The sequence below is a fragment of the Malurus melanocephalus genome, unplaced genomic scaffold, assembly GCF_030028575.1.
Source record: "Malurus melanocephalus ecotype Western Australia unplaced genomic scaffold, MMel_1.1 scaffold_379, whole genome shotgun sequence".
NCBI lineage: Eukaryota > Metazoa > Chordata > Aves > Passeriformes > Maluridae > Malurus > Malurus melanocephalus.
Window position 1 is genome coordinate 308,294 of NW_026623611.1, and position 12,811 is coordinate 321,104.

The window sequence follows — 12,811 nt, forward strand, 5'->3', positions numbered from 1 at the left end:
TATTTCCATGATGCAGGAGGAAGGCCATGAGCTGAGCTCTCCTTACATAAACACCAACAGGGGATAAGTCAGTACTCTTGAAATCAGGGTGTCACCTTATTTCAACATCAAACCAAAGCTTGATGTGAAAGTTCAGTCAGAGCAGAGTCTGGCTCCACAATTTATAGTATTTATCCAACTTAGGAGCCAGCATGATAGTAAAATGTCTCAGTTGTCTTTTTAATTTGGAYGGTTTATATCCAGAATTGCATTTAATAGTTGGAGGACGGGAGGGAGGGAGGAAGAGTCACAGTTTGGTTTTGCTGGGTGCATAAAGAACAGCCGTTTGGGAATTTCTAGGGGAATAAGACCCAGAGGGAGGCTCCAGAGCAGGGATGAACTCTGGCCTTCGAGTCCAGGGGACAGGAGGGGGAGGGAAAAATACAGAGAAGGGCAAAGGCACTTGGAATTTCAAAAAAAAATGTATGCCACAGGGCAGGAGGCTCAAGCAAGAAAGGCACAGGCCAAGCTTGGCACAGGACCCACAGCTCGACCCACTGCAGTCCTGGGAGGATTCAGGAATTCATCCACAGGCAGCACACTGTGCCTGCACTGCTCAGCTCAGCCCCTCGGTGCCCGAGGAGGCTGCACATCACTCTGTGAGGGATCCAGCCTAAACCCCGGGACCAGGCTTCCAAAATGTGAGTGAGAACACATCCCCACAGCAGCATCCTGCCACTGCAGGATCCCTGATCCCTGCTCCCAGGGAGGCTGCTGAGGGGCCAGCTGGGCACAGGGGGCACTGAACTACCCCAGGTGTTCAGCCACTGAGCCACTCAGATCCCCTCACGGAAAGGTCGCTGTTATTCTAGGTTCATTAATAAAATTATCTCAGACTGGGCTGAAAGCTGTTTCACTGTGGAATCACATCAAATCCACTTCAGTTTGGGGGTGGAGGGTGGCAAAATCTCAACAATTTGCAAATTTCCCCTCTGAGACACATTTGAGCTGTGCATTTGTATTTTTAAATATCAATTTGCACTTCACCTGGAATGGAAACACACATTTACACCCACATGTGTATAAAACACAAGGGACTTTTTCAGAAGATGTTGAAGTGCGGCAGAAAGTTATCCCAAGTCCGTTCAGGCAGGGCTCTGAAATGCCTCTCCTGGCCAGAGGGTATTCCCTGCCCTTCTCTGCTGATGTGGGGGAAGATGATGGCAGTTTGTGTTGCCCAAGAGCTGGACCCCTCAGGAATCACCAAGGACCTTGTGCTGCCCTCCTCAATGTCCTTGGCAGGGATGGACCTGCCATGGGTGAGTCGAGGGAGGCGAGGCCAGGTGACCCCAAGGCAGGAGTCACCAAACACAGAGCTGCTGTGTTTGGGACACAAAAGCCAGGCTGTGACGCAGTGGGGGCTGCAGCTGAAGCATTTGGGGGCAGATTCAGGTCTGGCACATCCCAAACCAGCCCCTGTTCCCGGTGGGCGGCACAGGCACAACGACGCGCTCGGACCAGAACCACGGTTCGGTTCCTTGGGATGTGACCAGATCTAAAGAGGCCTGAGGCTCTACTTGATACCTTTGCTTGGTCTTGGTTATCCAGTGCCAAGATCTTCTCCAGGACACCGTGAMAAATACCTTGTCTAATGGCTCCCCCTGAAAAGCCAGGATTTTCTGCGTCACCGCCAGACGCTCTCGGAGGCAGACCCGAGTGATTCAAGCAGCGAGCAAATGCCAGAAAGGGGATGATTTCACTGCATTATTGAACACATTTTGGGCAGATAAGCCTAGCAACAGGGCCCCTGTCTGTAGGCTGACTCCCAACAATCAGCCACCGCTGTGGCTCCCTGTCATTCAACCGCATGAATAAATAAATGAACTCCTATAGCTTTCCTGCAATATGCAGAATATTAGCAGTGCTTCTCAAGACGGCCTTTATCAAAGAAAGCAGCATTTATGCCGGAGAAATCGATCTAAAAATAAATGATTATTGCTCGTGTATACATAGAAATACCAAGGGCAAGATATGACTTTCTATAATRTGAAATGACTCATTTTTCCCCCGAAGTTTCGGCGAGTGTTGGAGATACCGCTAAGAGTGAATCACTGCAAATGGCCACTGGGTGATTGSCTGGGTTTGGACTAATCCCGAGGAGGAGAACTGACGCAAGGGCCAGGGCCTGGGACTTGGAATGCCTGGGCTATTTGCAGGGCAAGGATGGCAGRCATCAGCACTCAGTTGTCACCAGCAAATCTCAGACTGCTGTGACAGGTGGCAGATGGAGAGACGTGAATGGCCACAGCTTCCAGGGCAGCATTTCTCATGGAAAGTGGGATGAGGCCGAGGGAAAGGCTCATATTGCTTGTGAATATATACATGTGTGCAGTCTCTTGCATAAACTGCTGTAAAAAAAGAAAAGAGCACCTCTGTTATAGATCAGGCAACTAACTCRAACCCTCCTTTGTACTTGCTACGTAAGAGTTTTCTGGGAGTGTAGCTGGGTTTCCAGGCTCCAGAAAAAAACCCCAAAACGTTTGGTGTGTTACTTTCAAACTTTGGCAGCATGAGGGAATTCAGCAATTCTGCAGATATTCATGGGGGGATGTGTGGAGACTTTGCTCTCTGGGTAAAACCACTGCTGGATCAGTGATCACACTGTAATGCTTATTTATTTTTTTTTTTCAGTTAGCTCAGTCAGATTTGTCCTTGGTGTCATTCCCAGGTATCCAGGTCAGCATGGAAGCTGATCACCACCCCAGGGAATGGCACAAGACCCGGGGAGGGGAGAAATTCCCTCTCTTCCTGCCTGCAGCCAGTCTGGCCAGCATATTCCTTGTGACAGCACCAAGGGAAGAGCTTTCTCGTCTGTTCCCCGCGGCACAAATGGAAATTGAGGAGGGCAGGACTGGGCAGGAATGGCTGCAGAGTGCTGAGCAGGCACAGAGCTCATTCCTGACTCATTTCGAGTGCCTCCCCGGGGTGCAGGCATTACACGCACAAATATCAGCTTCGCGCTGGGGACGTGTCCTGAGGAGGGAGGTGAAAGAGAAGAAGACATGACTTTACAGATTAATTCACAGCTTTTTGCATTCTCCMTTTAAGCTGTGGTTAGAGCAGCCTGATGGCTGGGCAGGGAAGGATCCCCAGAAAGCTCCACTTGCAGAGGATTCCAGCAGCTCTGTGAGCGATGTGAGTGTGACTGTGACTGTCGATGGCACATCCCGGCCAGGCAGCATCACACAGGTCAGAATGAGCTGGAACAGCAATGTGTGGATGCCTTGGGATCGGCTGAACACGGAAACTCACGCTCTACCATCCTCTAGGGACAATTCCCAGCCTGCTGCCTGCACTCCATGAACTCAGCTGCTGAACCTGAGTCCCACACAGGCTTTAAGCCTCACTAAGGGACTCGCTGTCTTTCATTTCCCACTCCCAGAGCATGCAGTCAACACAGCCTGCCCTGTATTTTATACAGAACTTCGTGAAAACTGGTTACACTGGGGTAACAGTTTTATTGTGGGCTATAAGATGAAATAAAATTCAAACCAAACCGATTCAAGGAAAACTTGTATTGGAGAGGTGTTTCCTCAGATGACAGAGCAGTCAAACAAAGAACAGAGAGAAACCTCCTTTGACCAAYACAGTCTGCCAGAAAGAATGAAATCCTGGAAGGATTTTGAAAATAAGAGGGAAATGTGGATATTTCCAGTGCAGACACGGGGATTTTGTGTGACTTCAGTATAACCAAAGTGGTTTAACTCCCCCTTTGAACACTCTCTTCTCCCTCCCTCCAAAGGCGGAGAGATGACAGGAACACCTGCAGTTCCTCCCATCCCTGAGGGGCATCAGCAAGTCAAACACACGGGACAAGCAGGGATTTTATGCACATGAATTATTTGCTAGAAACATTCATTTCCACTTGGCTAATTATCCTCAGACCTACTTGGCCGGCTCTAAATTCGTCGGTGATTATGAAACAAGAGCGGGCTGCAGCTGCGGTTCATCCCGTATGCAAACCCTTGGCACAGGCAGGATGGAGTCAGCCCTCGTCCCACTGAGAGWTCCATGCAGCTGCACAGCCACAGCCAGCTGCTGCTGGGGCAGGGAAAAGGGTCAGGATCCTTCACCAGCCCCACACAAGCACCTAAAAGGACTGCAAGACACTCGTTTTTCTGCTGCCATGAAKTTATTCAGTTGCACTTCCCAGTCCCATGGCATCTGATGGTCAAAGCTACAAGGAGAGTCAAACTAACCATAGGAACTCTCMCAAATATTGATATATTTGCAAATATATTTGCAATATATTGATATATTTTATACATTTTTGGAACAGACTCAAACACCCCACACAAACTTCTCAARTAAGTGGAGTCCTCAGTAGCTGGTAACTCACGTGGTTTCCAATGAAATTAAGGTTTCTGGGTCCTTCTGGGATGAATTTAAACCGTTCTGCTCTTAGTGATGCAGCTTATCTAGAGGGAAAGATAAAGTATAAAAAACCAGATGAGCTGGCTGCAAATCCCACCGCACCCCAGCTCTCTGTAATTTCAGAAAAACTGGGTAAGTGTTAAATACAGTTTGTATTTTCCACCAGAGGACATTCAAAGGACAATTATATCAATGAGTGAGAAGAGCTCCTAAACTACACAGGTGAGAGCTATAACCATYTGTAGGGGAGGCAGGAGACTTCAACATAACATTCATATTTAGAGTCACATCTTTTGTATAACAGGTCATAGCTGAACCCTGAAGAACAGATTCTTGCATGAAGAATTTTGTTAAGCACATCCCATTTTCAGTGGCTGAGATTCTCCTTTGGAGAATAATTAAGTATGCAATATATGGTCTAAAACAGCCAGGAAAGGGATTGAAAATACAGAAAAATTGAAAGGAAATTATTTCAAACTGGAGTGCTCTGGAAACTAAGTTATAAATGCTTTTGAGAACCTGCATTTATTACTTGCAATAAATAACTTTTCTTCCAAACACGCCTTTGTGAGAGAGATTAGCAGTGCAAGTGGAGCATATTTCTGCTGTGCAGAAGTTACTTATTTTAGAATAATGGACGTCACAAATTGGCCCTGCATAGCAACACTCATTGGAAAAAGATCACAGCTCCACTTAACACAAAAGTGCAATCTTGAAGCCCATTGAAACTGAAGTCTCTTCACAGGGCAAACACTGAAGTAGCTCCTCATTTGCGTAAAGCCGGACAATTGTTCCACTTCCATACACAAAAAATTGCTTAGATATCTGCTATGCATGGGAAAAGGCTCATTAATCACATTACAGCAAGTGAACATCCCAAGGTTAAATCCTACTGCTGGGGAGCACTTCAGTGGTTTATAAAAGTCATCCAAATGGGATTTGTATCTGCAAATCTTCACGGTGCGGTGAAGATTTGGAGCTTACCTTTAAACTCGGGGCACTTTTTTCTTTTTCCCTGTAAGAAAAGCACAGCTCTGAAAAACAAATCTAGATACATAAGGTTTAATTCTCCACTACATTAAGCCTGTTTCACAGCTGTGTCACTGCAGTGAAAATCAGTGGAGTAGCACTGGTGAAAAAAGCCCCACATAAGGATGATGAGAACTAGCCCAGGCTCTTTTAAAGGCTGTTCATGCAGCCGTTCCCTCGAGTTTTCTTCAAGTCCCTTTGGAAAGCTGCTGTGTGGCAAGAGGATGTAGGGAAAAAAAAGGCTGTGAGATGGCAAACCATTTTCCAGCCTTGTTTGCTTGTTTTATGGCATTCSTGTCTTGCTGCCTCTGCATCATAACTCTGCTTTCCTTCAAGGAAAAGAAAACAATGAGACCTAGATTTATGCTTACTAAGCGARCTGCCTTTCCTTAGAGATTTTTTTTTTTCCCTGWGAGAAGCAATTACACCTGAATTTGTTGCAGTGCTGCTGACCACCCTGGAGGATGTCTGGGWGCTCCGTGGGGCTGGGAGCCAGGGCAGCTCTAATGGGACCAAAGGGATGGGGCTGATTTACATCCACAGGGGATCTGTCTCGGGAGCTTTGCTCTCAGGCAAGTCATTCTGCTTCTGGAGTCTCCATGGGCAGACACTTTGAGTTTCCCCTCAGAAATCAGACAGAGCCGTTCAAAATCTCACAGACCACTTCAAAGTCACCTTGAAACCGCCTGTGAACAAAAAAGGGCAGCTCCTCTGCTTGTCACCAGTCACATGTGTCCCTGGCAGTGCCTCCCAGCCAGCCCACAGCAGCTCCCACCCACACGGCCCCAGGATGTCCTGTGTGGGGCTGGATCACTCTGTCCCAGACACAAACAGCTGATAAGGCACATGTGCTGGGCTCTCTCCTCATTCCTCACACCAAAAGCTGTTCTTTTGTGGTTGGGACCCAGGCACCAGAAGTCTGAGCTGCTGTTTGAATTAGCCACGGGCTCCATGCATGAGATTAGGGAAGACAGTTGAGCCCTGTGGCTCCCCATTGCCTGTTCCCAGTGCTGACACCACAGCTCATCCTCTCATCCACCCTCTCTCCAGTGCATCCTCTCTTGGGGACAGAGGGTTTTTCACATGGCCTCCCTGGCAGGACCTACCCCATCCCAACTCTCTGGGTGAAAATCCATTTGGAGCTTTAAAAGCAAAGGTGCGTTGCAACCGTGTGCCTGCCTTTGGTTTTCCAGATTTTGGGTACAACAAGGCCACGTGGCACAAGAGCTGAGGTTTGGGCTGCAGAGGAGGCTGGCATAGGGCAGCTGGAAAGAAGGAATTACCTGAGCCAGAGGAGCACCTGAGGGGAAGAAGGAGTGTGTGAACACAAATCTGCTATAAAGAGTGTGAGCCACTCCTGCAGCCACAGCTCCGGAGAGCTGGGAAGGGAAAGCTGATGGGATGACTGGGCAAAATCCTGGGGACGAGTCAAGAGCCCTGCAGGGACAGAGCAGWGCAAACACCAGCTTGAATTTTTCACACCTCCCTGGCTGAGCCAAGAAATGTTATTTCTGTGAAGTGCTCGGTGTCACGGCCACAGAGAGCACTCCAAACCCAGATTTGTCACCTCCCTGACACACAGCCCTGTGCCCACGCTGGACACAGCCCTGGGGAGGGGTCTCTGCACCCAGGGGGGGTCTCTGATCACATCCCAGGCACTGATGCCATTGTGGGGTGTATTTGTGTGTAGCTGGCACGGCTCAATCCCTCCTCGTTAGATTAACAACCTCTGCAAAGGCCACTTTGCAGCTGTCACGTCACCCATCCCAGTTCTGGGTCAGACTCTTAATTTTAGCAGCTCCACATACCTTCGGAGCTACTTACAAGGTTAGAAACAGGGGATTTCCAAGCGAAAACTGTGGTAGCCAAACCCACCCTGGGTTTCTTCATTCCAGAGGTGACACAGCTATAACTGGACACTGGCAATGGGAAGATACAGAGAGCCCCACAAGRCATTTGCTTGGGGTTCCTGATTTGATTTCCCTTTGTCTGGAGGGAAAAGTGAARTGCCAGCACTCCCAGGAAAATGACAAAGCACGAAGATGAGCTACAGGGATTCAGCAGTGACAAGATAATGAATGAGGCAGGGAGGAAACTCTGCCTGGAGGGCTCCTCTGTTCATCTGCAGCTGGATGAATTATGGCTCCCCATAACCCACTGGCAACAGGGTGGGCTTGAGATTTTCTGCAGTGTCCAACAAGCTACAAGGTTCAGTCTGTGGGGTCTCGGGGCCAGGGAGAAAGGAATGAGGTGAACAAATTACATATCAGGAATAAATCAAGGTAAAAGTTAGTTTTGTCAGTGGTCASAAGGTCAGAAGGAAACACAGGTGAGCACAGTTATAGCCATTTCTAATTCGGGTATTTCCTTCCCTGGTGTGTGAGGGAACAGCCACACGAATTCACCCAGCTCCCACCAAGCTACACTGCATTGAGTGGAACAGACAGCTCCAGCTGATGCCTAAAATCTGGTTTACCTAAAACAGAGGCCAGATAAAATCCAGAGAACAAAAAGCAGTTCTATTCATTGCAGGGCCTTCAGGTACATTCAGGGCAGTCCCAGCCCACCCAGGGGCTGCACCCACAATGGACAATGGCTCACGGGCTTTTCACCCTTTATCAGTTTTGTCCATTTTCACATCGGGGCTGAATCCTCCAATTGCAGCTGCAGCCAATGCAGTCATTCACTCTAAGTTGGCTGCCCCCAATTCTCTGTTGTTTCCATCTCTTGGGGCCTGGCACAGTGAGGTGTCCTTGAGTTTGGGGCTGCAGAGGAATTGTTTTGTCAAAAAATGGGAGAACAGTAAAGAATTACAGGAAAAAAAATACATGAGAAATATACAAGCTAAAATCATAAGGCATCACAGCACTGACCTTTGAAGTACCACAATCCTTTCTCACCACTCTGCAAACAAAAGAGCCTTCTAGGGACAGGCAGCTGGAGACACCCAGGCCATGTCCACCACTGTGCCCAGGTCCGTCCTCTGGCACCAACGCCAGCCAGCATGAGATGCTCCCAGTCTGCTGAACTTCCTTATCTGCCAAAACAAGGCAGTTTCATCTCAAATGTCTACCAAGAACAGTCTCCAGGCTCTGCTGGTTTCTGAGCTGTCTCTGGGAAACATCTGAAGGACCACAGATGTGCTTTGGACAGCACGGATGACTCAGCCCTGACGTCTGGGAATGTGCCCTGCCATCATTTAATGAAGAAGCACAGAAGTAGCTTGAGGTGCTGAAGTCCTGGAGCTCCAGCCAAAGGCAGGGGACAGTTTCAGGCAGCCCCTGGCAGCCGGCCCTTCCRTGGCTGGAGCATCCCAGAGAACAAAGCAGCTTTCTAAATGTGCRACACCACTGCCCCAGAGCATGTCTTGGGTGTCTCTTATCTGCTGCTAGAGAATGGTGTGGGAGTGAAACATCCTTTCTCACATCCCCCTTGCACCCTGGTTCCCACACAGAGGAAATCTGAGGGCACAGGCTGAGCTAGACCTGTGTCACAGCTTGTGGAAAACGGAGACGCAGCTGCAGTGATCCAGGAGAACCGGGAAATATCCTCTAAAAAACTCRACCTCTCCTCATGCTCTCTGAAGAGCTCTAGCTCACCCTGCCTTTTGCTCCAAATTTCTGGCCARTCCTCTGCTGTGGTTGGGTCATGGAATCAACCCCCATCTTAATTGCAGAGATGACAGCACGTCACTAATTAGTGRCAGCCATGTCAGCCTCACAGCAGGGAGCTGCACACATGCCGTGAGTTTTTAACATGGCTCAGTAAACAGTGGTGATGAAACATGGTAAAAAATGCCAAATGTTTAGCACTGATATGATGCCCAGACAGGTTTGAGTGCCTTTGGCAGACAAGGGAGAGGGTGAGCTCCTTTTCTTTGCCATCACAATAACCCAGTGGCCTCACTAGAATCGTATCTGCAAGATCTCAGAACTAAGCAGGATGTCCTGTTCATAAATCAAATCCCAGCAGGCCTCTCCCTCAACAGGCTTTTCCCTTCCTGGACTGGACTTTCTGGAAACTTAACATTTAAGAACCTAATCCTGCAAACATTTGTACGCATGTTTTCCTACCTAGAGGCCCCATTACTGAAGTCAGGTCTACGCACCAGTGTTGACCAGGAACAGATTTTGTAAGTTTTCTTCTCAGTGCGTTACCTTTTCCTAAACAAGTATCTGTATTTTTCCACATGACCTCATAACTCTGGGGCAAAAAGGGAACTGTATACRCCCACTGAGTGACTTTACAATCAGTTGTCTCAGCTGCCTTGCCCTGTACCAGATTTGGGATGTGCCCTGTGGAGTACCTCAGATATAGCTTGAGCTGGGGTTGCACTTCCCTCCCTATTATTTAAGCAATAATAGCTGATGGGGAGGGTAYTTCCTGAGAGTCATCTGGAGAAAATGAGGGCTCTGCCTCAGGGCCATAATTCAGTGAGGAATGTGCTGCCAGGATGTCAGTCCCACCCTGTCCCCCTAYGCTGGGCCCACCGTGGCTGCTCGGTGTGGGGTTTTCAGGTGCAATAAATAGTCAGAGCCACATTTGGGTTTTCCTCAGCGAGCTCCTTCCCAGGTTTCCAGCGTGACGGGTGATTTTGGAGGCACAGAAAGCTGTCCCATTTCCAGAGGGAAATTTTGCCCCAAAGACTCAATGCATCATAGGGTGTCAGGCTGCAGAAGGGRAGATAAATGCAGTGTACAGCAGACAAAATGCACAGTCCATGCAGGATTGCTCTCATGTGCCACATGTCCATTGCTGGGTCTCCACAGGACACACAGGAAGATCTGTGAGCAGCAGGGGCTGCACTCAGCAYTTGAAAAATCCCTGCTCTATATGGGAACAAATTCACCAATCCAAGAACACACTCAAAGTAACTGTTCTGAGCCATCCATAAGCCAAATTTCTGGCTATACTGAATTCCCAGAAAGGTGCACGGCAATCAGAGCTCACAGAGGAATCTGTGCAATTATTTTATACCAGCATTTCTTTGACTGATGTGTTCTTTGCTTTTCACTGAACCTATTCTTGCTTAAAATGTTTATGATCACAGGACTTACTCTTCTCAGCAGTTACACAAACATGTGCATACACATATACATGCATAGGTATGTACTTTATACTTTCTTTTTTCTTAACAGAGAAATAAAATTTTAAAAGAGCCAGGGGGATTTTAAAAACCTCAGATTCCAATCTGGGAAAACAGCAATAGAGGATAAGCTGGGGAGAGTTAGTTTTGTCAGCTTTATTCATGTGAACCATGGGAAAGAGAAAATGTTTTTTCAGATCTGTACCCGTATGACTGCAAATGATGCAGCACAGCTCTGGCAGCCTGCAGAGCTCATTGCCACAGGACAGCAACCCGTTCTYGGGCTGGGTAGGATTGATGTGGACTATTTGGAGCTATGGGATATTCTCTGAAATCGCTGCTTGCTGCTGCAAATTGGAACTTTTCTCCTAACTCAGCCAGAGAGCTGTTGCCATCAGCAGAGGTCTCAGCTGTTGAGGTCTCTGTGGACACGAGGGCACCAGGACGAACCACAGACCGTGGTGACACAGCACAAGGCCATCAGCAGCAGTTCCAGCTCACACAGTGACACTGCCCTCCTCTCTTGTCCCCTGTGCCACCCCCTCACACCACCAAGTGCTGCTGTCGACGGGGCCACCTTTGGAACTGGCTTAGGGAATGGATCCAGCAGGAAAGCAATTAGGGAAACTGCACAGAAAACCCACAGCAAGGAATCCTTGGGGTTTGACCCAGCGCTAGCCAAAAGCAGCATAGGAAGGGGCAGGAGAGCCCTGGTGCGAGGYAGAGGTGAGAAATTGGGGGTTTCCATTGCTGGCTGTGCTGCTAAAGCTGTCAAACAAAAGCAGACGTCACACAAAAGCACAGCTCATCAGGAACAGGACAGCTGCAAGTGATGCCTCTCCTGAATGTCCTTCTGTCCTAAAAACACCCTAAAACCACCGTTCTCAGGGATTTCCTGAGCCAGCTGCAGTGCCYATAACCCTTCTGGTGACGCTCAGTGGATTTCCCTGCACAAACTTGTCTACACCAGTGGATCCACACAAGCTGCCTGAGCATCTCCAACACCCYCTTAAGGGAGCGAGCTGCTCCATCACCGAGCCATGGGATGGGCCCAGGCAGGGAGCAGAGACTCGTGTGCCTCCTGGGGCTCCACAAGGCCCTGGGGTCAGGCTGGCCCCTTGCACTGGGCATGGTGGTGGGGCTGTTATGGGGCAGAAGAGACACCGCGGTGCCTTCTCCTGCCAGAGCCAAGGAATGTTTGCCAAAAGCCAAGGGGGCAGCTCATGCTGCAGAGCAAACAGGGCTCAGGAACAAGTGYCTGTCCCCCTCCTCCTCCTAAAGAAAAGTACCTATCCCCCACATTTTGAGCATTTTCCCAGAGAGCCTTTGGTGGTGTTCCCTGCTGGAAATAGGAGTCAGGTTCAGGGGCTGTGTTTCCACCTGGTGCAGCTATTTCTGCCTGCACAGACACACCACATGGGAACAACCTGCCTGCAAAGCACAGGCTCTGGCTGTTGCCCTAGTGCTGATGAAATGCACATTTTGGGTGGGAATGTCTGGGCTGCTGCTGAGGCGAGTTATGGCAGTGTCAGGTCGTCCAGCATCCACAAGGTTTTGACTTCTTTGCACCTGCCACTTGAACAGCCTGGCATTTCACACTTCCACTGGACAAAACTCTGAGCCTTTAGCAGAAGCTGGATTTTCCAAGAGGCCGAATCCCCTGCCCTGATGAAACCAACAGCATTTCTACATTCACTTCAGTTTGTGTTTTTTTATTTGAAATTGCATCTACACCCTGGAGTGGCTGAAACTCTGGATGTACAAATCAATTGAAACTGAGTCACTGGGCTTGATAAAAGCAAACAGACGTCATCATAACGGGAGTGAAACACTGCTTCAAGCCTCAACCACCCTGCTGGGTTACAAGATTAATTAGAGGAATGTATGAAACTGAAATGAATAAAGCAACCATTAAATGCGTTGCTAATATTTAAAGGACTTGGCCTAAAAAAGAAAAACTAGCTAGTGGACRAATGTTTACATTGTAAAATGTAAATTTACAGTGTTAACTTACTCCAGAAGGAACAAACAAATATTTTAAGCGGGAAAGAAAAATGCACATACTTTCAGCAAACACTGACATCTTCTTACACTGGGGAAATTCTTGTCGTGCTTAACCCAAGTGTGACACAATGCCTTGTAATAATTATCCATTACTGAGGCTTATCTGGGCTTGCTGATAGCCTGGTGTTCCTGTAGCACATAAAGCARGGCATATCTCACCCCATTTATCTTGGGCACCACTGTATTTAATCCCTAGGAGGCCCAAGTGTCTAAACCAAG